This window comes from Amia ocellicauda, unplaced genomic scaffold (assembly GCF_036373705.1).
Source record: "Amia ocellicauda isolate fAmiCal2 unplaced genomic scaffold, fAmiCal2.hap1 HAP1_SCAFFOLD_30, whole genome shotgun sequence".
NCBI classification, from domain to species: domain Eukaryota; kingdom Metazoa; phylum Chordata; class Actinopteri; order Amiiformes; family Amiidae; genus Amia; species Amia ocellicauda.
In genome coordinates, this window is record NW_027102865.1 from 157,021 (window position 1) to 175,334 (window position 18,314).

Sequence of the window (18,314 nt, forward strand, 5' to 3'; positions counted from 1 at the left end):
TTGACTGAAATAACCACTAGTTACAAACGAGGTATGCAGCAAAGCATTTGTGAAGCCACAACACGTACAACCTTGAGGCGGATGGGCTACAACAGCAGAAGACCCCACCGGGTACCACTCATCTCAACTACAAATAGGAAAAAGAGGTGAGACATTCAGATGGTAGAGTCAGAATTTGGCGTAAACAGAATGAGAACATGGATCCATCATGTCTTGTTACCACTGTGCAGGCTGGTGGTGGTGGTGTAATGGTGTGGGGGATGTCTTCTTGGCACACTTTAGGCCCCTTAGTACCAATTGGGCATCGTTTAAATGCTACGGCCTACCTGAGCATTGTTTCTGACCATGTCCATCCCTTTTTGACCACCATGTACCCATCCTCTGATGGCTACTTCCAGCAGGATAATGCACCATGTCACAAAGGTCGAATCATTTCAAATTGGTTTCTTGAACATGACAATGAGTTCACTGTACTAAACTGGCCCCCACAGTCACCAGATCTCAACCCAATGGAGCATCTTTGGGATGTGGTGGAACGGGAGCTTCGTGCCCTGGATGTGCATCCCACAAATCTCCATCAACTGCAAGATGCTATCCTATCAATATGGGCCAACATTTCTAAAGAATGCTTTCAGCACCTTGTTGAAGCAATGCCACGTAGAATTAAAGCAGTTCTGAAGGCGAAAGGGGGTCAAACACAGTATTAGTATGGTGTTCCTAATAATCCTTTAGGTGAGTTCATCGTAGCTCTTAATACTCTCTTTCTGTCTGGAGGAGATATAATTGAAGTATTGTACACGTACCCGGCTACTTTCAACACCCATTGCTGCACTGATATTTTTCCCTCCATTTTTCTTTATCCATTTTTTTTTTGCTGGAAGTTCCGTCAATACCCGTCAGCCTTTAAGAGACATCATGCAGCCAGGCCTCTTGGCTTGCGGCCACACCGTCCTGAACGCGCCCAATCTCATCAGATCTCGGAAGCTAAACGGGGCAGGTCCTGGTCAGTACTTGGATGGGTGACCTCCTGGAAATACCAGGTGCTGCTAGCTTTTTCGTCTCCTGGGTAACTTTATCGTAGCTCTTAATACTCTCTTTCAGTCTGCAGGAGATATAATTGAAGAATTGTACACGTACCCGGCTACTGTCAACACCCTTTGCTGCACTGATATTTTTCCATCCATTTTTTTTTTTTCTTTTTTTTTTTTTTTTTTTTGCTGGAAGTTCCGTCAATACCCGCCAACCTTTAAGAGACATCATGCAGCCAGGCCTTTCGGCTTGTGGCCACACCGTCCTGAACGCGCCCGATCTCGTCAGATCTCGGAAGCTAAACGGGGCAGGGCCTGGTCAGTACTTGGATGGGAGACCTTCTAGAAATACCGGGTGCTGCAAGCTTTTTACGTCTCCTGGGTTACTTCATCGTAGCTCTTAATACTCTCTTTCTGTCTCCAGGAGATATAATTGAAGAATTGTACACGTACCCGGCTACTTTCAACACCCTTTCCTGCACTGATATTTTTACCTCCATTTTTCTATTTTTTTTTTTTTTTTTTGCTGGAAATTCCGTCAATACCCGCCAGCCTTTAAGAGACATCATGCAGCCAGGCATCTCGGCTTGCGGCCACACCATCCTGAACGCGCCCGATCTCGTCAGATCTCGGAAGCTAAACGGGGCAGGACCTGGTCAGTACATGACAGTGATACCTCCTGGAAATACCTAGTGCTGCAAGCTTTTACGTCTCCTGGGTAACTTTATCGTAGCTCTTAATACTCTCTCTCTGTCTGGAGGAGATATAATTGAAGTATTGTACACGTATCCAGCTACTGTCAACACCCTTTGCTGCACTGATATTTTTCCATCCATTTTTCTTTTTTCATTTTTTCTTTTTTTTTTTTGCTGGAAGTTCCGTCAATACCCGCCAACCTTTAAGAGACATCATGCAGCCAGGCCTTTCGGTTTGTGGCCACACCGTCCTGAATGCGCCCGATCTCGTCAGATCTCGGAAGCTAAACGGGGCAGGGCCTGGTCAGTACTTGGATGGGAGACCTCCTAGAAATACCAGGTGCTGCAAGCTTTTTACGTCTCCTGGGTAACTTCATCGTAGCTCTTAATACTCTCTTTCTGTCTCCAGGAGATATAATTGAAGAATTGTACACGTACCCGCCTACTTTCAACACCCTTTGCTGCACTGGTATATTTCCCTCTATTTTTCTTTTTTTTTTTGCTGGCAGTTCCGTCAATACCCGCCAGCCTTTAAGAGACATCATGCAGCCAGGCATCTCGGCTTGCGGCCACACCATCCTGAACGCGCCCGATCTTCTCAGATCTCGGAAGCTAAATGGGGCAGGGCCTGGTCAGTACTTGGATGGGAGACCTCCTAGAAATACCAGGTGCTGCAAGCTTTTTACGTCTCCTGGGTAACTTCATCGTAGCTCTTAATACTCTCTTTCTGTCTCCAGGAGATATAATTGAAGAATTGTACACGTACCCGGCTACTTTCAACACCCTTTGCTGCACTGGTATATTTCCCTCTATTTTTCTTTTTTTTTTTTGCTGGCAGTTCCGTCAATACCCGCCAGCTTTTAAGAGACATCATGCAGCCAGGCATCTCGGCTTGCGGCCACACCATCCTGAACGCGTCCGATCTCGTCAGATCTCGTAAGCTAAACGGGGCAGGACCTGGTCAGTACATGATAGTGAGACCTCCTGGAAATACCTAGTGCTGCAAGCTTTTACGTCTCCTGGGAAACTTTATCGTAGCTCTTAATACTCTCTCTCTGTCTGGAGGAGATATAATTGAAGTATTGTACACGTATCCAGCTACTGTCAACACCCTTTGCTGCACTGATATTTTTCCATCCATTTTTCTTTTTTCTTTTTTTCTTTTTTTTTTTGCTGGAAGTTCCGTCAATACCCGCCAACCTTTAAGAGACATCATGCAGCCAGGCCTTTCGGCTTGTGGCCACACCGTCCTTAATGCGCCCGATCTCGTCAGATCTCGGAAGCTAAACGGGGCAGGGCCTGGTCAGTACTTGGATGGGAGACCTCCTAGAAATACCAGGTGCTGCAAGCTTTTTACGTCTCCTGGGTAACTTCATCGTAGCTCTTAATACTCTCTTTCTGTCTCCAGGAGATATAATTGAAGAATTGTACACGTACCCGGCTACTTTCAACACCCTTTGCTGCACTGGTATATTTCCCTCTATTTTTCTTTTTTTTTTTGCTGGCAGTTCCGTCAATACCCGCCAGCCTTTAAGAGACATCATGCAGCCAGGCATCTCGGCTTGCGGCCACACCATCCTGAACGCGCCCGATCTTGTCAGATCTCGGAAGCTAAACGGGGCAGTGCCTGGTCAGTACTTGGATGGGAGACCTCCTAGAAATACCAGGTGCTGCAAGCTTTTTACGTCTCCTGGGTAACTTCATCGTAGCTCTTAATACTCTCTTTCTGTCTCCAGGAGATATAATTGAAGAATTGTACACGTACCCGGCTACTTTCAACACCCTTTGCTGCACTGGTATATTTCCCTCTATTTTTCTTTTTTTTTTTTGCTGGCAGTTCCGTCAATACCCGCCAGCCTTTAAGAGACATCATGCAGCCAGGCATCTCGGATTGCGGCCACACCATCCTGAACGCGCCCGATCTCGTCAGATCTCGGAAGCTAAACGGGGCAGGACCTGGTCAGTACATGAAAGTGAGACCTCCTGGAAGTACCTAGTGCTGCAAGCTTTTACGTCTCCTGGGTAACTTTATCGTAGCTCTTAATACTCTCTCTCTGTCTGGAGGAGATATAATTAAAGTATTGTACACGTATCCAGCTACTGTCAACACCCTTTGCTGCACTGATATTTTTCCATCCATTTTTCTTTTTTTTTTTTTTTTTTTTTTTTTTGCTGGAAGTTCCGTCAATACCCGCCAACCTTTAAGAGACATCATGCAGCCAGGCCTCTTGGCTTGCGGCCACACCGTCCTGAACGTGCCCGATCTCGTAAGATCTCGGAAGCTAAACGGGGCAGGACCTGGTCAGTACTTGGATGGGAGACCTCCTGGAAATACCTGGTGCTGCAAGCTTTTACGTCTCCTGGGTAACTTTATCGTAGCTTTTAATTCTCTCTCTCTGTCTGGAGGAGATATAATTGAAGTATTGTACACGTATCCAGCTACTGTCAACACCCTTTGCTGCACTGATATTTTTCCATCCATTTTTCTTTTTTCTTTTTTTCTTTTTTTTTTTTGCTGGAAGTTCCGTCAATACCCGCCAACCTTTAAGAGACATCATGCAGCCAGGCCTTTCGGCTTGTGGCCACACCGTCCTGAATGCGCCCGATCTCGTCAGATCTCGGAAGCTAAACGGGGCAGGGCCTGGTCAGTACTTGGATGGGAGACCTCCTAGAAATACCAGGTGCTGCAAGCTTTTTACGTCTCCTGGGTAACTTCATCGTAGCTCTTAATACTCTCTTTCTGTCTCCAGGAGATATAATTGAAGAATTGTACACGTACCCGGCTACTTTCAACACCCTTTGCTGCACTGGTATATTTCCCTCTATTTTTCTTTTTTTTTTTGCTGGCAGTTCCGTCAATACCCGCCAGCCTTTAAGAGACATCATGCAGCCAGGCATCTCGGCTTGCGGCGACACCATCCTGAACGCGCCCGATCTTGTCAGATCTCGGGAAGCTAAACGGGGCAGGGCCTGGTCAGTACTTGGATGTGAGACCTCCTAGAAATACCAGGTGCTGCAAGCTTTTTACGTCTCCTGGGTAACTTCATCGTAGCTCTTAATACTCTCTTTCTGTCTCCAGGAGATATAATTGAAGAATTGTACACGTACCTGGCTACTTTCAACACCCTTTGCTGCACTGGTATATTTCCCTCTATTTTTCTTTTTTTTTTTTGCTGGCAGTTCCGTCAATACCCGCCAGCCTTTAAGAGACATCATGCAGCCAGGCATCTCGGCTTGCGGCCACACCATCCTGAACGCGCCCGATCTCGTCAGATCTCGGAAGCTAAACGGGGCAGGACCTGGTCAGTACATGAAAGTGAGACCTCCTGGAAATACCTAGTGCTGCAAGCTTTTACGTCTCCTGGGTAACTTTATCGTAGCTCTTAATAATCTCTCTCTGTCTGGAGGAGATATAATTGAAGTATTGTACACGTATCCAGCTACTGTCAACACCCTTTGCTGCACTGATATTTTTCCATCCATTTTTCTTTTTTCTTTTTTTTTTTTTTTTTTTTGCTGGAAGTTCCGTCAATACCCGCCAACCTTTAAGAGACATCATGCAGCCAGGCCTCTTGGCTTGCGGCCACACCGTCCTGAACGTGCCCGATCTCGTAAGATCTCGGAAGCTAAACGGGGCAGGACCTGGTCAGTACTTGGATGGGAGACCTCCTGGAAATACCTGGTGCTGCAAGCTTTTACGTCTCCTGGGTAACTTTATCATAGCTCTTAATTCTCTCTTTCTGTCTGGAGGAGATATAATTGAAGAATTGTACACGTACCCAGCTACTGTCAATACCCTTTGCTGCACTGATATTTTTCCATCCATTTTTCTTTTTTTTTTTTTTTTTGCTGGAAGTTCCGTCAATACCCGCCAACCTTTAAGAGACATCATGCAGCCAGACATCTCGGCTTGCGGCCACACCGTCCTGAACGCGCCCGATCTTGTCAGATCTCGGAAGCTAAACGGGGCAGGACCTGGTCAGTACTTAAATGTTAGACCTCCTGGAAATACCAGGTGCTGCCAGCTTTTTACGTCTCCTGGGGAACTTCATCGTAGCTCTTAATACTCTCTTTCTGTCTGGAGAAGATATAATTGAAGAATTGTACACGTACCCGGCTACTTTCAACACCCTTTGCTGCACTGGTATTTTTCCCTCTATTTTTCTTTTTTTTTTTTGCTGGCAGTTCCGTCAATACCCGCCAGCCTTTAAGAGACATCATGCAGCCAGGCATCTCAGCTTGCGGCCACACCGTCCTGAATGCGCCCGATCTCGTCAGATCTCGGAAGCTAAACGGGGCAGGGCCTGGTCAGTACTTGGATGGGAGACCTCCTAGAAATACCAGGTGCTGCAAGCTTTTTACGTCTCCTGGGTAACTTCATCGTAGCTCTTAATAATCTCTTTCTGTCTCCAGGAGATATAATTGAAGAATTGTACACGTACCCGGCTACTTTCAACACCCTTTCCTGCACTGATATTTTTCCCTCCATTTTTCTATTTTTTTTTTTTTTTTTTTGCTGGAAATTCCGTCAATACCCGCCAGCCTTTAAGAGACGTCATGCAGCCAGACATCTCGCCTTGCGGCCACACCGTCCTGAACGCGCCCGATCTCGTCAGATCTCGGAAGCTAAACGGGGCAGGACCTGTTCAGTACTTGAATGTGAGACCTCCTGGAAATACCTGGTGCTGCAAGCTTTTACGTCTCCTGGGTAACTTTATCGTAGCTCTTAATACTCTCTATCTGTCTGGAGGAGATATAATTGAAGAATTGTACACGTACCCGGCTACCTTCAACACGCTTTGCTGCACTGATATTTTTCCCTCCATTTTTCTTTTTTCTTTTATTTCTTGCTGGAAGTTCCATCAATACCCTCCAGCCTTTAAGAGACATCATGCAGCCAAGCCTCTTGGCTTGAGGCCACACCGTCCTGAAGATGCAAAATCTCGTCAGATCTCGGAAGAAAAACTGGGCAGGGTCTGGTCAGTAATTGGATGGGTGACCTCCTGGAAATACCAGGTGCTGAAAGCTTTTTACATCTCCTGGGTAACTTCAGCATAGCTCTTAATACTCTCATTCAGTCTGGAGGAGATATAATTGAAGAATTGTACATGTACCCGGCTACTTTCAACACCCTGTTCTGCACTGATATTTTTCCCTCCATTTTTCTATTTATTTATTTTTTATTTTTTGCTGGAAGTTCCGTCAATACCCGCCAGCCTTTAAGAGACATCATGCAGCCCGGCCTCTTGGCTTTCGGCCACACCGTCCTGAACATGCCCGATCTCGTCAGATCTCGGAAGCTAAACGGGGCAGGGCCTCGTCAGTACTTGGATGGGAGACCTCCTGGAAATACCTGGTGCTGCAAGCTTTTTACGTCTCCTGGGAAACTTCATCGTAGCTCTTAATACTCTCTATCTGTCTGGAGGAGATATAATTGAAGTATTGTACACGTACCCGGCTACTTTCAACAGCCTTTGCTGTACTGATATTTTTCCCTCCATTTTCCATTTTTTTTTTTTTTTTTTTGCTGGAAGTTCCGTCAATACCCACCAGCCTTTAAGAGACATCATGCAGCCAGGCCTCTTGGCTTGCGGCCACACCGTCCTGAACGCGCCCCATCTCATCAGATTTCGGAAGCTAACGGGGCAGGGCCTGGTCAGTACTTGGATGGGTGACCTCCTGGAAATACCAGGTGCTGCAAGCTTTTTACGTCTCCTGGGTAACTTCATCATAGCTCTTAATACTCTCTTTCAGTCTGTAGGAGATATTATTGAAGAATTGTACACGTACCCGGCTACTTTCAAAACCCTTTGCTGCACTGATATTTTTCCCTCCATTTTTCTTTTTTCTTTTTTTTTTTGCTGTAAGTTCTGTCAATACCCGCCAGCCTTAAAGAGACATCATGCAGCCGTGCCTCTTGGCTTTCGGCCACACCGTCCTGAATGCGCATGATATCGTCAGATCTCGGAAGCTAAACGGGGCAGGACCTGGTCAGTACTTGAATGTGAGACCTCCTGGAAATACCAGGTGCTGCAAACTTTTACGTCTCCTGGGTAACTTTATCGTAGCTCTTAATACTCTCTTTCAGTCTGCAGGAGATATAATTGAAGAATTGTACACGTACCCGGCTACTTTCAACACCCTTTCCTGCACTGATATTTTTCCCTCCATTTTTCTATTTTTTTTTTTTTTTTTTTTGCTGGAAGTTCCGTCAATACCCGCCAACCTTTAAGAGACATCATGTAGCCAGGCTTCTTGGCTTGCGGCCACACCGTCCTGAATGCGCCCGATCTCGTCAGATCTCGGAAGCTAAACGGGGCAGGGCCTGGTCAGTACTTGGATGGGAGACCTCCTAGAAATACCAGGTGCTGCAAGCTTTTTACGTCTCCTGGGTAACTTCATCGTAGCTCTTAATACTCTCTTTCTGTCTCCAGGAGATATAATTGAAGAATTGTACACGTACCCGGCTACTTTCAACACCCTTTGCTGCACTGGTATATTTCCCTCTATTTTTCTTTTTTTTTTTTGCTGGCAGTTCTGTCAATACCCGCCAGCCTTTAAGAGACATCATGCAGCCAGGCATCTCGGCTTGCGGCCACACCATCCTGAACGCGCCCGATCTCGTCAGATCTCGGAAGCTAAACGGGGCAGGACCTGGTCAGTACATGAATGTGAGACCTCCTGGAAATACCTAGTGCTGCAAGCTTTTACGTCTCCTGGGTAACTTTATCGTAGCTCTTAATACTCTCTCTCTGTCTGGAGGAGATATAATTGAAGTATTGTACACGTACCCGGCTACTGTCAACACCCTTTGCTGCACTGATATTTTTCCATCCATTTTTCTTTTTTCTTTTTTTCTTTTATTTTTTTGCTGGAAGTTCCGTCAATACCCGCCAACCTTTAAGAGACATCATGCAGCCAGGGCTTTCGGCTTGTGGACACACCGTCCTGAATGCGCCCGATCTCGTCAGATCTCGGAAGCTAAACGGTGCAGGGCCTGGTCAGTACTTGGATGGGAGACCTCCTAGAAATACCAGGTGCTGCAAGCTTTTTACGTCTCCTGGGTAACTTCATCGTAGCTCTTAATACTCTCTTTCTGTCTCCAGGAGATATAATTGAAGAATTGTACACGTACCCGGCTACTTTCAACACCCTTTGCTGCACTGGTATATTTCCCTCTATTTTTCTTTTTTTTTTTTGCTGGCAGTTCCGTCAATACCCGCCAGCCTTTAAGAGACATCATGCAGCCAGACATCTCGGCTTGCGGCCACACCGTCCTGAACGCGCCCGATCTTGTCAGATCTCGGAAGCTAAACGGGGCAGGACCTGGTCAGTACTTAAATGTGAGACCTCCTGGAAATACCAGGTGCTGCCAGCTTTTTACGTCTCCTGGGGAACTTCATCGTAGCTCTTAATACTCTCTTTCTGTCTGGAGAAGATATAATTGAAGAATTGTACACGTACCCGGCTACTTTCAACACCCTTTGCTGCACTGGTATTTTTCCCTCTATTTTTCTTTTTTTTTTTTGCTGGCAGTTCCGTCAATACCCGCCAGCCTTTAAGAGACATCATGCAGCCAGGCATCTTGGCTTGCGGCCACACCATCCTGAACGCGCCCGATCTCGTCAGATCTCGGAAGCTAAACGGGGCAGGGCCTGGTCAGTACTTGGATGGGAGACCTCCTAGAAATACCAGGTGCTGCAAGCTTTTTACGTCTCCTGGGTAACTTCATCGTAGCTCTTAATACTCTCTATCTGTCCGGAGGAGATATAATTTAAGTATTGTACACGTACCCAGCTACTGTCAACACCCTTTGCTGCACTGATATTTTTCCATCCATTTTTTTTTTTTTTTTTTTTTTTTTTTTTTTGCTTGAAGTTCTGTCAATACCCGCCAGCCTTTAAGAGACATCATGCAGCCAGGCCTCTTGGCTTGTAGTCACACCGTCCTGAACGCGCCCGATCATATCAGATTTCGGAAGCTAAACGGGGCAGGGCCTGGTCAGTACTTGGATGTGTGACCTCCTGGAAATACCAGGTGCTGCAAGCTTTTTACTTCTCCTGGGTAACTTCATCGTAGCTCTTAATACTCTCTTTCTTTCTCCAGGAGATATAATTGAAGAATTGTACACGTACCCGGCTACTTTCAACACCCTGTGCTGCACTGGTATATTTCCCTCTATTTTTCTTTTTTTTTTTTGCTGGCAGTTCCGTCAATACCCGCCAGCCTTTAAGAGACATCATGCAGCCAGGCATCTCGGCTTGCGGCCACACCATCCTGAACGCGCCCGATCTCGTCAGATCTCGGAAGCTAAACGGGGCAGGACCTGGTCAGTACATGAATGTGAGACCTCCTGGAAATACCTGGTGCTGCAAGCTTTTACGTCTCCTGGGTAACTTTATCGTAGCTCTTAATACTCTCTATCTGTCTGGAGGAGATATAATTGAAGTATTGTACACGTACCCGGCTACTTTCAAAACCCATTACTGGACTGATATTTTTCCCTCCATTTTTCTTTTTCTTTTTTTTTTTTTTTTTTTTTTGCTGGAAGTTCCGTCAATACCCGCCAGCCATTAAGAGACATCATGTAGCCAGACTTCTCGGCTTGCGGCCACACCGTCCTGAATGCGCCCGATCTCGTCAGATCTCGGAAGCTAAACGGGGCAGGGCCTGGTCAGTACTTGGATGGGAGACCTCCTAGAAATACCAGGTGCTGCAAGCTTTTTACGTCTCCTGGGTAACTTCATCGTAGCTCTTAATACTCTCTTTCTGTCTGGAGGAGATATAATTGAAGAATTGTACACGTACTAGGCTACTTTCAACAGCCTTTGCTGCACTGATATTTTTCCCTCCATTTTTCTTTTTATTTTATTTTTTTGCTGGAAGTTCCGTCAATATCCGCCAGCCTTTAAGAGACATCATGCAGCCATGCCTCTTGGCTTGTAGTCACACCGTCCTGAACGCGCCCGATCATATCAGATTTCGGAAGCTAAACGGGGCAGGGCCTGGTCAGTACTTGGATGTGTGACCTCCTGGAAATACCAGGTGCTGCAAGCTTTTTACGTCTCCTGGGTAACTTCATCGTAGCTCTTAATACTCTCTTTCTTTCTCCAGGAGATATAATTGAAGAATTGTACACGTACCCGGCTACTTTCAACACCCTGTGATGCACTGGTATATTTCCCTCTATTTTTCTTTTTTTTTTTTGGTGGCAGTTCCGTCAATACCCGCCAGCCTTTAAGAGACATCATGCAGCCAGGCATCTCGGCTTGCGGCCACACCATCCTGAACGCGCCCGATCTCGTCAGATCTCGGAAGCTAAACGGGGCAGGACCTGGTCAGTACATGAATGTGAGACCTCCTGGAAATACCTGGTGCTGCAAGCTTTTACTTCTCCTGGGTAACTTTATCGTAGCTCTTAATACTCTCTATCTGTCTGGAGGAGATATAATTGAAGTATTGTACACGTACCCGGCTACTTTCAAAACCCATTACTGCACTGATATTTTTCCCTCCATTTTTCTTTTTCTTTTTTTTTTTTTTTTTTTTTTGCTGGAAGTTCCGTCAATACCCGCCAGCCATTAAGAGACATCATGTAGCCAGGCCTCTCGGCTTGCGGCCACACCGTCCTGAATGCGCCCGATCTCGTCAGATCTCGGAAGCTAAACGGGGCAGGGCCTGGTCAGTACTTGGATGGGAGACCTCCTAGAAATACCAGGTGCTGCAAACTTTTTACGTCTCCTGGGTAACTTCATCGTAGCTCTTAATACTCTCTTTCTGTCTCCAGGAGATATAATTGAAGAATTGTACACGTACCCGGCTACTTTCAACACCCTTTGCTGCACTGGTATATTTCCCTCTATTTTTCTTTTTTTTTTTTGCTGGAAATTCCGACAATACCCGCTAGCCTTTAAGAGACATCATGCAGCCAGACATCTCGGCTTGCGGCCACACCATCCTGAACGCGCCCGATCTCGTCAGATCTCGGAAGCTAAACGGGGCAGGACCTGGTCAGTACATGAATGTGAGACCTCCTGGAAATACCTAGTGCTGCAAGCTTTTACGTCTCCTGGGTAACTTTATCGTAGCTCTTAATACTCTCTTTCTGTCTGGAGAAGATATAATTGAAGAATTGTACACGTACCCGGCTACTTTCAACACCCTTTGCTGCACTGGTATTTTTCCCTCTATTTTTCTTTTTTTTTTTTGCTGGCAGTTCCGTCAATACCCGCCAGCCTTTAAGAGACATCATGCAGCCAGGCATATTGGCTTGCGGCCACACCATCCTGAACGCGCCCGATCTCGTCAGATCTCGGAAGCTAAACGGGGCAGGGCCTGGTCAGTACTTGGATGGGAGACCTCCTAGAAATACCAGGTGCTGCAAGCTTTTTACGTCTCCTGGGTAACTTTATCGTAGCTCTTAATACTCTCTTTCTGTCTCCAGGAGATATAATTGAAGAATTGTACACGTACCCGGCTACTTTCAACACCCTTTGCTGCACTGGTATATTTCCCTCTATTTTTCTTTTTTTTTTTTGCTGGAAATTCCGACAATACCCGCTAGCCTTTAAGAGACATCATGCAGCCAGACATCTCGGCTTGCGGCCACACCATCCTGAACGCGCCCGATCTCGTCAGATCTCGGAAGCTAAACGGGGCAGGACCTGGTCAGTACATGAATGTGAGACCTCCTGGAAATACCTAGTGCTGCAAGCTTTTACGTCTCCTGGGTAACTTTATCGTAGCTCTTAATACTCTCTTTCTGTCTGGAGAAGATATAATTGAAGAATTGTACACGTACCCGGCTACTTTCAACACCCTTTGCTGCACTGGTATTTTTCCCTCTATTTTTCTTTTTTTTTTTTGCTGGCAGTTCCGTCAATACCCGCCAGCCTTTAAGAGACATCATGCAGCCAGGCATCTTGGCTTGCGGCCACACCATCCTGAACGCGCCCGATCTCGTCAGATCTCGGAAGCTAAACGGGGCAGGGCCTGGTCAGTACTTGGATGGGAGACCTCCTAGAAATACCAGGTGCTGCAAGCTTTTTACGTCTCCTGGGTAACTTCATCGTAGCTCTTAATACTCTCTATCTGTCCGGAGGAGATATAATTTAAGTATTGTACACGTACCCAGCTACTGTCAACACCCTTTGCTGCACTGATATTTTTCCATCCATTTTTTTTTTTTTTTTTTTGCTTGAAGTTCTGTCAATACCCGCCAGCCTTTAAGAGACATCATGCAGCCAGGCCTCTTGGCTTGTAGTCACACCGTCCTGAACGCGCCCGATCATATCAGATTTCGGAAGCTAAACGGGGCAGGGCCTGGTCAGTACTTGGATGTGTGACCTCCTGGAAATACCAGGTGCTGCAAGCTTTTTACTTCTCCTGGGTAACTTCATCGTAGCTCTTAATACTCTCTTTCTTTCTCCAGGAGATATAATTGAAGAATTGTACACGTACCCGGCTACTTTCAACACCCTGTGCTGCACTGGTATATTTCCCTCTATTTTTCTTTTTTTTTTTTGGTGGCAGTTCCGTCAATACCCGCCAGCCTTTAAGAGACATCATGCAGCCAGGCATCTCGGCTTGCGGCCACACCATCCTGAACGCGCCCGATCTCGTCAGATCTCGGAAGCTAAACGGGGCAGGACCTGGTCAGTACATGAATGTGAGACCTCCTGGAAATACCTGGTGCTGCAAGCTTTTACGTCTCCTGGGTAACTTTATCGTAGCTCTTAATACTCTCTATCTGTCTGGAGGAGATATAATTGAAGTATTGTACACGTACCCGGCTACTTTCAAAACCCATTACTGGACTGATATTTTTCCCTCCATTTTTCTTTTTCTTTTTTTTTTTTTTTTTTTTTTGCTGGAAGTTCCGTCAATACCCGCCAGCCATTAAGAGACATCATGTAGCCAGGCTTCTCGGCTTGCGGCCACACCGTCCTGAATGCGCCCGATCTCGTCAGATCTCGGAAGCTAAACGGGGCAGGGCCTGGTCAGTACTTGGATGGGAGACCTCCTAGAAATACCAGGTGCTGCAAACTTTTTACGTCTCCTGGGTAACTTCATCGTAGCTCTTAATACTCTCTTTCTGTCTCCAGGAGATATAATTGAAGAATTGTACACGTACCCGGCTACTTTCAACACCCTTTGCTGCACTGGTATATTTCCCTCTATTTTTCTTTTTTTTTTTTGCTGGAAATTCCGACAATACCCGCTAGCCTTTAAGAGACATCATGCAGCCAGACATCTCGGCTTGCGGCCACACCGTCCTGAACGCGCCCGATCTTGTCAGATCTCGGAAGCTAAACGGGGCAGGACCTGGTCAGTACTTAAATGTGAGACCTCCTGGAAATACCAGGTGCTGCCAGCTTTTTACGTCTCCTGGGGAACTTCATCGTAGCTCTTAATACTCTCTTTCTGTCTGGAGAAGATATAATTGAAGAATTGTACACGTTCCCGGCTACTTTCAACACCCTGTGCTGCACTGGTATATTTCCCTCTATTTTTCTTTTTTTTTTTTGCTGGCAGTTCCGTCAATACCCGCCAGCCTTTAAGAGACATCATGCAGCCAGGCATCTTGGCTTGCGGCCACACCATCCTGAACGCGCCCGATCTCGTCAGATCTCGGAAGCTAAACGGGGCAGGACCTGGTCAGTACTTGGATGGGAGACCTCCTGGAAATACCTGGTGCTGCAAGCTTTTACGTCTCCTGGGTAACTTTATCGTAGCTCTTAATACTCTCTATCTGTCTGGGGGAGATATAATTGAAGTATTGTACACGTACCCGGCTACTTTCAAAACCCATTACTGGACTGATATTTTTCCCTCCATTTTTCTTTTTCTTTTTTTTTTTTTTTTTTTTTTTGCTGGAAGTTCCGTCAATACCCGCCAGCCATTAAGAGACATCATGTAGCCAGGCTTCTCGGCTTGCGGCCACACCGTCCTGAATGCGCCCGATCTCGTCAGATCTCGGAAGCTAAACGGGGCAGGGCCTGGTCAGTACTTGGATGGGAGACCTCCTAGAAATACCAGGTGCTGCAAGCTTTTTACGTCTCCTGGGTAACTTCATCGTAGCTCTTAATACTCTCTTTCTGTCTGGAGGAGATATAATTGAAGAATTGTACACGTACTAGGCTACTTTCAACAGCCTTTGCTGCACTGATATTTTTCCCTCCATTTTTCTTTTTATTTTATTTTTTTGCTGGAAGTTCCGTCAATATCCGCCAGCCTTTAAGAGACATCATGCAGCCAGGCCTCTTGGCTTGTAGTCACACTGTCCTGAACGCGCCCGATCATATCAGATTTCGGAAGCTAAACGGGGCAGGGCCTGGTCAGTACTTGGATGTGTGACCTCCTGGAAATACCAGGTGCTGCAAGCTTTTTACGTCTCCTGGGTAACTTCATCGTAGCTCTTAATACTCTATTTCTTTCTCCAGGAGATATAATTGAAGAATTGTACATGTACCCGACTACTTTCAACACCCTGTGCTGCACTGGTATATTTCCCTCTATTTTTCTTTTTTTTTTTTGCTGGCAGTTCCGTCAATACCCGCCAGCCTTTAAGAGACATCATGCAGCCAGGCATCTCGGCTTGCGGCCACACCATCCTGAACGCGCCCGATCTCGTCAGATCTCGGAAGCTAAACGGGGCAGGACCTGGTCAGTACATGAATGTGAGACCTCCTGGAAATACCTGGTGCTGCAAGCTTTTACTTCTCCTGGGTAACTTTATCGTAGCTCTTAATACTCTCTATCTGTCTGGAGGAGATATAATTGAAGTATTGTACACGTACCCGGCTACTTTCAAAACCCATTACTGCACTTATATTTTTCCCTCCATTTTTCTTTTTCTTTTTTTTTTTTTTTTTTTTTTTGCTGGAAGTTCCGTCAATACCCGCCAGCCATTAAGAGACATCATGTAGCCAGGCCTCTCGGCTTGCGGCCACACCGTCCTGAATGCGCCCGATCTCGTCAGATCTCGGAAGCTAAACGGGGCAGGGCCTGGTCAGTACTTGGATGGGAGACCTCCTAGAAATACCAGGTGCTGCAAGCTTTTTACGTCTCCTGGGTAACTTCATCGTAGCTCTTAATACTCTCTTTCTGTCTCCAGGAGATATAATTGAAGAATTGTACACGTACCCGGCTACTTTCAACACCCTTTGCTGCACTGGTATATTTCCCTCTATTTTTCTTTTTTTTTTTTGCTGGCAGTTCTGTCAATACCCGCCAGCCTTTAAGAGACATCATGCAGCCAGGCATCTCGGCTTGCGGCCACACCATCCTGAACGCGCCCGATCTCGTCAGATCTCGGAAGCTAAACGGGGCAGGACCTGGTCAGTACATGAATGTGAGACCTCCTGGAAATACCTAGTGCTGCAAGCTTTTACGTCTCCTGGGTAACTTTATTGTAGCTCTTAATACTCTCTCTCTGTCTGGAGGAGATATAATTGAAGTATTGTACACGTACCCGGCTACTGTCAACACCCTTTGCTGCACTGATATTTTTCCATCCATTTTTCTTTTTTCTTTTTTTCTTTTATTTTTTTGCTGGAAGTTCCGTCAATACCCGCCAACCTTTAAGAGACATCATGCAGCCAGGGCTTTCGGCTTGTGGACACACCGTCCTGAATGCGCCCGATCTCGTCAGATCTCGGAAGCTAAACGGTGCAGGGCCTGGTCAGTACTTGGATGGGAGACCTCCTAGAAATACCAGGTGCTGCAAGCTTTTTACGTCTCCTGGGTAACTTCTTCGTAGCTCTTAATACTCTCTTTCTGTCTCCAGGAGATATAATTGAAGAATTGTACACGTACCCGGCTACTTTCAACACCCTTTGCTGCACTGGTATATTTCCCTCTATTTTTCTTTTTTTTTTTTGCTGGCAGTTCCGTCAATACCCGCCAGCCTTTAAGAGACATCATGCAGCCAGACATCTCGGCTTGCGGCCACACCGTCCTGAACGCGCCCGATCTTGTCAGTTCTCGGAAGCTAAACGGGGCAGGACCTGGTCAGTACTTAAATGTGTGACCTCCTGGAAATACCAGGTGCTGCCAGCTTTTTACGTCTCCTGGGGAACTTCATCGTAGCTCTTAATACTCTCTTTCTGTCTGGAGAAGATATAATTGAAGAATTGTACACGTACCCGGCTACTTTCAACACCCTTTGCTGCACTGGTATTTTTCCCTCTATTTTTCTTTTTTTTTTTTGCTGGCAGTTCCGGCAATACCCGCCAGCCTTTAAGAGACATCATGCAGCCAGGCATCTTGGCTTGCGGCCACACCATCCTGAACGCGCCCGATCTCGTCAGATCTCGGAAGCTAAACGGGGCAGGGCCTGGTCAGTACTTGGATGGGAGACCTCCTAGAATTACCAGGTGCTGCAAGCTTTTTACGTCTCCTGGGTAACTTCATCGTAGCTCTTAATACTCTCTATCTGTCCGGAGGAGATATAATTTAAGTATTGTACACGTACCCAGCTACTGTCAACACCCCTTGCTGCACTGATATTTTTCCCTCCATTTTTCTTTTTATTTTATTTTTTTGCTGGAAATTCCGTCAATACCCGCCAACCTTTAAGAGACATAATGCAGCCAGGCCTCTCGGCTTGCGGCCACACCGTCCTGAATGCGCCCGATCTCGTCAGATCTCGGAAGCTAAACGGGGCAGGGCCTGGTCAGTACTTGGATGGGAGACCTCCTAGAAATACCAGGTGCTGCAAGCCTTTTACGTCTCCTGGGTAACTTCATCGTAGCTCTTAATACTCTCTATCTGTCCAGAGGAGATATAATTTAAGTATTGTACACGTACCCAGCTACTGTCAACACCCTTTGCTGCACTGATATTTTTTCATCCATTTTTTTTTTTTAATTTTTTTTTTTTTTTGCTTGAAGTTCTGTCAATACCCGCCAGCCTTTAAGAGACATCATGCAGCCAGGGCTTTCGGCTTGCGGCCACACCGTCCTGAACGCGCCCGATCTCGTCAGATCTCGGAAGCTAAACGGTGCAGGGCCTGGTCAGTACTTGGATGGGAGACCTCCTAGAAATACCAGGTGCTGCAAGCTTTTTACGTCTCCTGGGTAACTTTATCGTAGCTCTTAATACTCTCTATCTGTCTGGAGGAGATATAATTGAAGTATTGTACACGTACCCGGCTACTTTCAAAACCCATTACTGCACTGATATTTTTCCCTCCATTTTTCTTTTTCTTTTTTTTTTTTTTTTTTTTTTTGCTGGAAGTTCCGTCAATACCCGCCAGCCATTAAGAGACATCATGTAGCCAGGCCTCTCGGCTTGCGGCCACACCGTCCTGAACGCGCCCGATCTCGTCAGATCTCGGAAGCTAAACGGGGCAGGGCCTGGTCAGTACTTGGATGGGAGACCTCCTAGAAATACCAGGTGCTGCCAGCTTTTTACGTCTCCTGGGGAACTTCATCGTAGCTCTTAATACTCTCTTTCTGTCTGGAGAAGATATAATTGAAGAATTGTACACGTACCCGGCTACTTTCAACACCCTTTGCTGCACTGGTATTTTTCCCTCTATTTTTCTTTTTTTTTTTTGCTGGCAGTTCCGTCAATACCCGCCAGCCTT

General features: G+C 46.3%; 21 non-coding genes and 29 pseudogenes across 21 annotated transcripts; all 50 read left to right on the top strand.

The window, feature by feature from the left end:
• The first annotated feature begins 933 nt into the window (after window positions 1-933).
• Window positions 934-1,052, top strand: LOC136729497 (uncharacterized; annotated as a pseudogene).
• Window positions 1,053-1,276: 224 nt separating this feature from the next.
• LOC136729339 (5S ribosomal RNA) lies at window positions 1,277-1,395 on the top strand. The gene has a single exon (XR_010808945.1). It is a non-coding gene; the product is annotated as a 5S ribosomal RNA (ribosomal RNA).
• Window positions 1,396-1,613: 218 nt separating this feature from the next.
• On the top strand, window positions 1,614-1,732 carry LOC136729131 (uncharacterized; annotated as a pseudogene).
• A 224-nt stretch (window positions 1,733-1,956) lies between these two features.
• Window positions 1,957-2,075, top strand: LOC136729312 (5S ribosomal RNA). The gene has a single exon (XR_010808921.1). It is a non-coding gene; the product is annotated as a 5S ribosomal RNA (ribosomal RNA).
• A 209-nt stretch (window positions 2,076-2,284) lies between these two features.
• On the top strand, window positions 2,285-2,403 carry LOC136729533 (uncharacterized; annotated as a pseudogene).
• A 210-nt stretch (window positions 2,404-2,613) lies between these two features.
• LOC136729225 (uncharacterized) lies at window positions 2,614-2,732 on the top strand (annotated as a pseudogene).
• A 223-nt stretch (window positions 2,733-2,955) lies between these two features.
• LOC136729329 (5S ribosomal RNA) lies at window positions 2,956-3,074 on the top strand. The gene has a single exon (XR_010808936.1). It is a non-coding gene; the product is annotated as a 5S ribosomal RNA (ribosomal RNA).
• Window positions 3,075-3,283: 209 nt separating this feature from the next.
• Window positions 3,284-3,402, top strand: LOC136729557 (uncharacterized; annotated as a pseudogene).
• A 210-nt stretch (window positions 3,403-3,612) lies between these two features.
• On the top strand, window positions 3,613-3,731 carry LOC136729136 (uncharacterized; annotated as a pseudogene).
• Window positions 3,732-3,954: 223 nt separating this feature from the next.
• On the top strand, window positions 3,955-4,073 carry LOC136729350 (5S ribosomal RNA). Its single transcript, XR_010808955.1, has one exon. It is a non-coding gene; the product is annotated as a 5S ribosomal RNA (ribosomal RNA).
• Window positions 4,074-4,297: 224 nt separating this feature from the next.
• LOC136728979 (5S ribosomal RNA) lies at window positions 4,298-4,416 on the top strand. The gene has a single exon (XR_010808834.1). It is a non-coding gene; the product is annotated as a 5S ribosomal RNA (ribosomal RNA).
• A 209-nt stretch (window positions 4,417-4,625) lies between these two features.
• LOC136728981 (uncharacterized) lies at window positions 4,626-4,745 on the top strand (annotated as a pseudogene).
• A 210-nt stretch (window positions 4,746-4,955) lies between these two features.
• On the top strand, window positions 4,956-5,074 carry LOC136729018 (uncharacterized; annotated as a pseudogene).
• A 224-nt stretch (window positions 5,075-5,298) lies between these two features.
• On the top strand, window positions 5,299-5,417 carry LOC136729351 (5S ribosomal RNA). The gene has a single exon (XR_010808956.1). It is a non-coding gene; the product is annotated as a 5S ribosomal RNA (ribosomal RNA).
• Window positions 5,418-5,631: 214 nt separating this feature from the next.
• LOC136729031 (uncharacterized) lies at window positions 5,632-5,750 on the top strand (annotated as a pseudogene).
• Window positions 5,751-5,960: 210 nt separating this feature from the next.
• Window positions 5,961-6,079, top strand: LOC136729444 (5S ribosomal RNA). The gene has a single exon (XR_010809028.1). It is a non-coding gene; the product is annotated as a 5S ribosomal RNA (ribosomal RNA).
• Window positions 6,080-6,298: 219 nt separating this feature from the next.
• LOC136728822 (uncharacterized) lies at window positions 6,299-6,417 on the top strand (annotated as a pseudogene).
• A 555-nt stretch (window positions 6,418-6,972) lies between these two features.
• Window positions 6,973-7,091, top strand: LOC136729754 (uncharacterized; annotated as a pseudogene).
• Window positions 7,092-7,309: 218 nt separating this feature from the next.
• Window positions 7,310-7,427, top strand: LOC136729726 (uncharacterized; annotated as a pseudogene).
• Window positions 7,428-7,981: 554 nt separating this feature from the next.
• On the top strand, window positions 7,982-8,100 carry LOC136729456 (5S ribosomal RNA). Its single transcript, XR_010809029.1, has one exon. It is a non-coding gene; the product is annotated as a 5S ribosomal RNA (ribosomal RNA).
• Window positions 8,101-8,310: 210 nt separating this feature from the next.
• LOC136728882 (uncharacterized) lies at window positions 8,311-8,429 on the top strand (annotated as a pseudogene).
• A 224-nt stretch (window positions 8,430-8,653) lies between these two features.
• Window positions 8,654-8,772, top strand: LOC136729594 (uncharacterized; annotated as a pseudogene).
• Window positions 8,773-8,982: 210 nt separating this feature from the next.
• On the top strand, window positions 8,983-9,101 carry LOC136728908 (uncharacterized; annotated as a pseudogene).
• A 210-nt stretch (window positions 9,102-9,311) lies between these two features.
• On the top strand, window positions 9,312-9,430 carry LOC136729539 (5S ribosomal RNA). Its single transcript, XR_010809037.1, has one exon. It is a non-coding gene; the product is annotated as a 5S ribosomal RNA (ribosomal RNA).
• A 223-nt stretch (window positions 9,431-9,653) lies between these two features.
• LOC136729740 (uncharacterized) lies at window positions 9,654-9,772 on the top strand (annotated as a pseudogene).
• Window positions 9,773-9,982: 210 nt separating this feature from the next.
• On the top strand, window positions 9,983-10,101 carry LOC136729659 (uncharacterized; annotated as a pseudogene).
• Window positions 10,102-10,326: 225 nt separating this feature from the next.
• Window positions 10,327-10,445, top strand: LOC136729468 (5S ribosomal RNA). Its single transcript, XR_010809030.1, has one exon. It is a non-coding gene; the product is annotated as a 5S ribosomal RNA (ribosomal RNA).
• A 216-nt stretch (window positions 10,446-10,661) lies between these two features.
• LOC136729741 (uncharacterized) lies at window positions 10,662-10,780 on the top strand (annotated as a pseudogene).
• Window positions 10,781-10,990: 210 nt separating this feature from the next.
• LOC136729660 (uncharacterized) lies at window positions 10,991-11,109 on the top strand (annotated as a pseudogene).
• A 225-nt stretch (window positions 11,110-11,334) lies between these two features.
• Window positions 11,335-11,453, top strand: LOC136729314 (5S ribosomal RNA). Its single transcript, XR_010808923.1, has one exon. It is a non-coding gene; the product is annotated as a 5S ribosomal RNA (ribosomal RNA).
• Window positions 11,454-11,663: 210 nt separating this feature from the next.
• On the top strand, window positions 11,664-11,782 carry LOC136728883 (uncharacterized; annotated as a pseudogene).
• A 209-nt stretch (window positions 11,783-11,991) lies between these two features.
• On the top strand, window positions 11,992-12,110 carry LOC136729550 (5S ribosomal RNA). Its single transcript, XR_010809038.1, has one exon. It is a non-coding gene; the product is annotated as a 5S ribosomal RNA (ribosomal RNA).
• A 210-nt stretch (window positions 12,111-12,320) lies between these two features.
• Window positions 12,321-12,439, top strand: LOC136728886 (uncharacterized; annotated as a pseudogene).
• A 209-nt stretch (window positions 12,440-12,648) lies between these two features.
• LOC136729561 (5S ribosomal RNA) lies at window positions 12,649-12,767 on the top strand. The gene has a single exon (XR_010809039.1). It is a non-coding gene; the product is annotated as a 5S ribosomal RNA (ribosomal RNA).
• Window positions 12,768-12,978: 211 nt separating this feature from the next.
• On the top strand, window positions 12,979-13,097 carry LOC136729742 (uncharacterized; annotated as a pseudogene).
• Window positions 13,098-13,307: 210 nt separating this feature from the next.
• On the top strand, window positions 13,308-13,426 carry LOC136729661 (uncharacterized; annotated as a pseudogene).
• Window positions 13,427-13,651: 225 nt separating this feature from the next.
• On the top strand, window positions 13,652-13,770 carry LOC136729316 (5S ribosomal RNA). The gene has a single exon (XR_010808924.1). It is a non-coding gene; the product is annotated as a 5S ribosomal RNA (ribosomal RNA).
• Window positions 13,771-13,980: 210 nt separating this feature from the next.
• LOC136728909 (uncharacterized) lies at window positions 13,981-14,099 on the top strand (annotated as a pseudogene).
• A 210-nt stretch (window positions 14,100-14,309) lies between these two features.
• On the top strand, window positions 14,310-14,428 carry LOC136729432 (5S ribosomal RNA). Its single transcript, XR_010809027.1, has one exon. It is a non-coding gene; the product is annotated as a 5S ribosomal RNA (ribosomal RNA).
• Window positions 14,429-14,654: 226 nt separating this feature from the next.
• On the top strand, window positions 14,655-14,773 carry LOC136729482 (5S ribosomal RNA). The gene has a single exon (XR_010809032.1). It is a non-coding gene; the product is annotated as a 5S ribosomal RNA (ribosomal RNA).
• Window positions 14,774-14,989: 216 nt separating this feature from the next.
• Window positions 14,990-15,108, top strand: LOC136728897 (uncharacterized; annotated as a pseudogene).
• Window positions 15,109-15,318: 210 nt separating this feature from the next.
• LOC136729662 (uncharacterized) lies at window positions 15,319-15,437 on the top strand (annotated as a pseudogene).
• Window positions 15,438-15,663: 226 nt separating this feature from the next.
• Window positions 15,664-15,782, top strand: LOC136729494 (5S ribosomal RNA). The gene has a single exon (XR_010809033.1). It is a non-coding gene; the product is annotated as a 5S ribosomal RNA (ribosomal RNA).
• A 210-nt stretch (window positions 15,783-15,992) lies between these two features.
• On the top strand, window positions 15,993-16,111 carry LOC136728887 (uncharacterized; annotated as a pseudogene).
• A 224-nt stretch (window positions 16,112-16,335) lies between these two features.
• Window positions 16,336-16,454, top strand: LOC136729595 (uncharacterized; annotated as a pseudogene).
• A 210-nt stretch (window positions 16,455-16,664) lies between these two features.
• Window positions 16,665-16,783, top strand: LOC136729024 (uncharacterized; annotated as a pseudogene).
• A 210-nt stretch (window positions 16,784-16,993) lies between these two features.
• Window positions 16,994-17,112, top strand: LOC136729385 (5S ribosomal RNA). Its single transcript, XR_010808986.1, has one exon. It is a non-coding gene; the product is annotated as a 5S ribosomal RNA (ribosomal RNA).
• Window positions 17,113-17,328: 216 nt separating this feature from the next.
• Window positions 17,329-17,447, top strand: LOC136729309 (5S ribosomal RNA). Its single transcript, XR_010808918.1, has one exon. It is a non-coding gene; the product is annotated as a 5S ribosomal RNA (ribosomal RNA).
• A 221-nt stretch (window positions 17,448-17,668) lies between these two features.
• On the top strand, window positions 17,669-17,787 carry LOC136729362 (5S ribosomal RNA). The gene has a single exon (XR_010808966.1). It is a non-coding gene; the product is annotated as a 5S ribosomal RNA (ribosomal RNA).
• Window positions 17,788-18,014: 227 nt separating this feature from the next.
• LOC136729327 (5S ribosomal RNA) lies at window positions 18,015-18,133 on the top strand. Its single transcript, XR_010808934.1, has one exon. It is a non-coding gene; the product is annotated as a 5S ribosomal RNA (ribosomal RNA).
• Window positions 18,134-18,314: the final 181 nt, after the last annotated feature.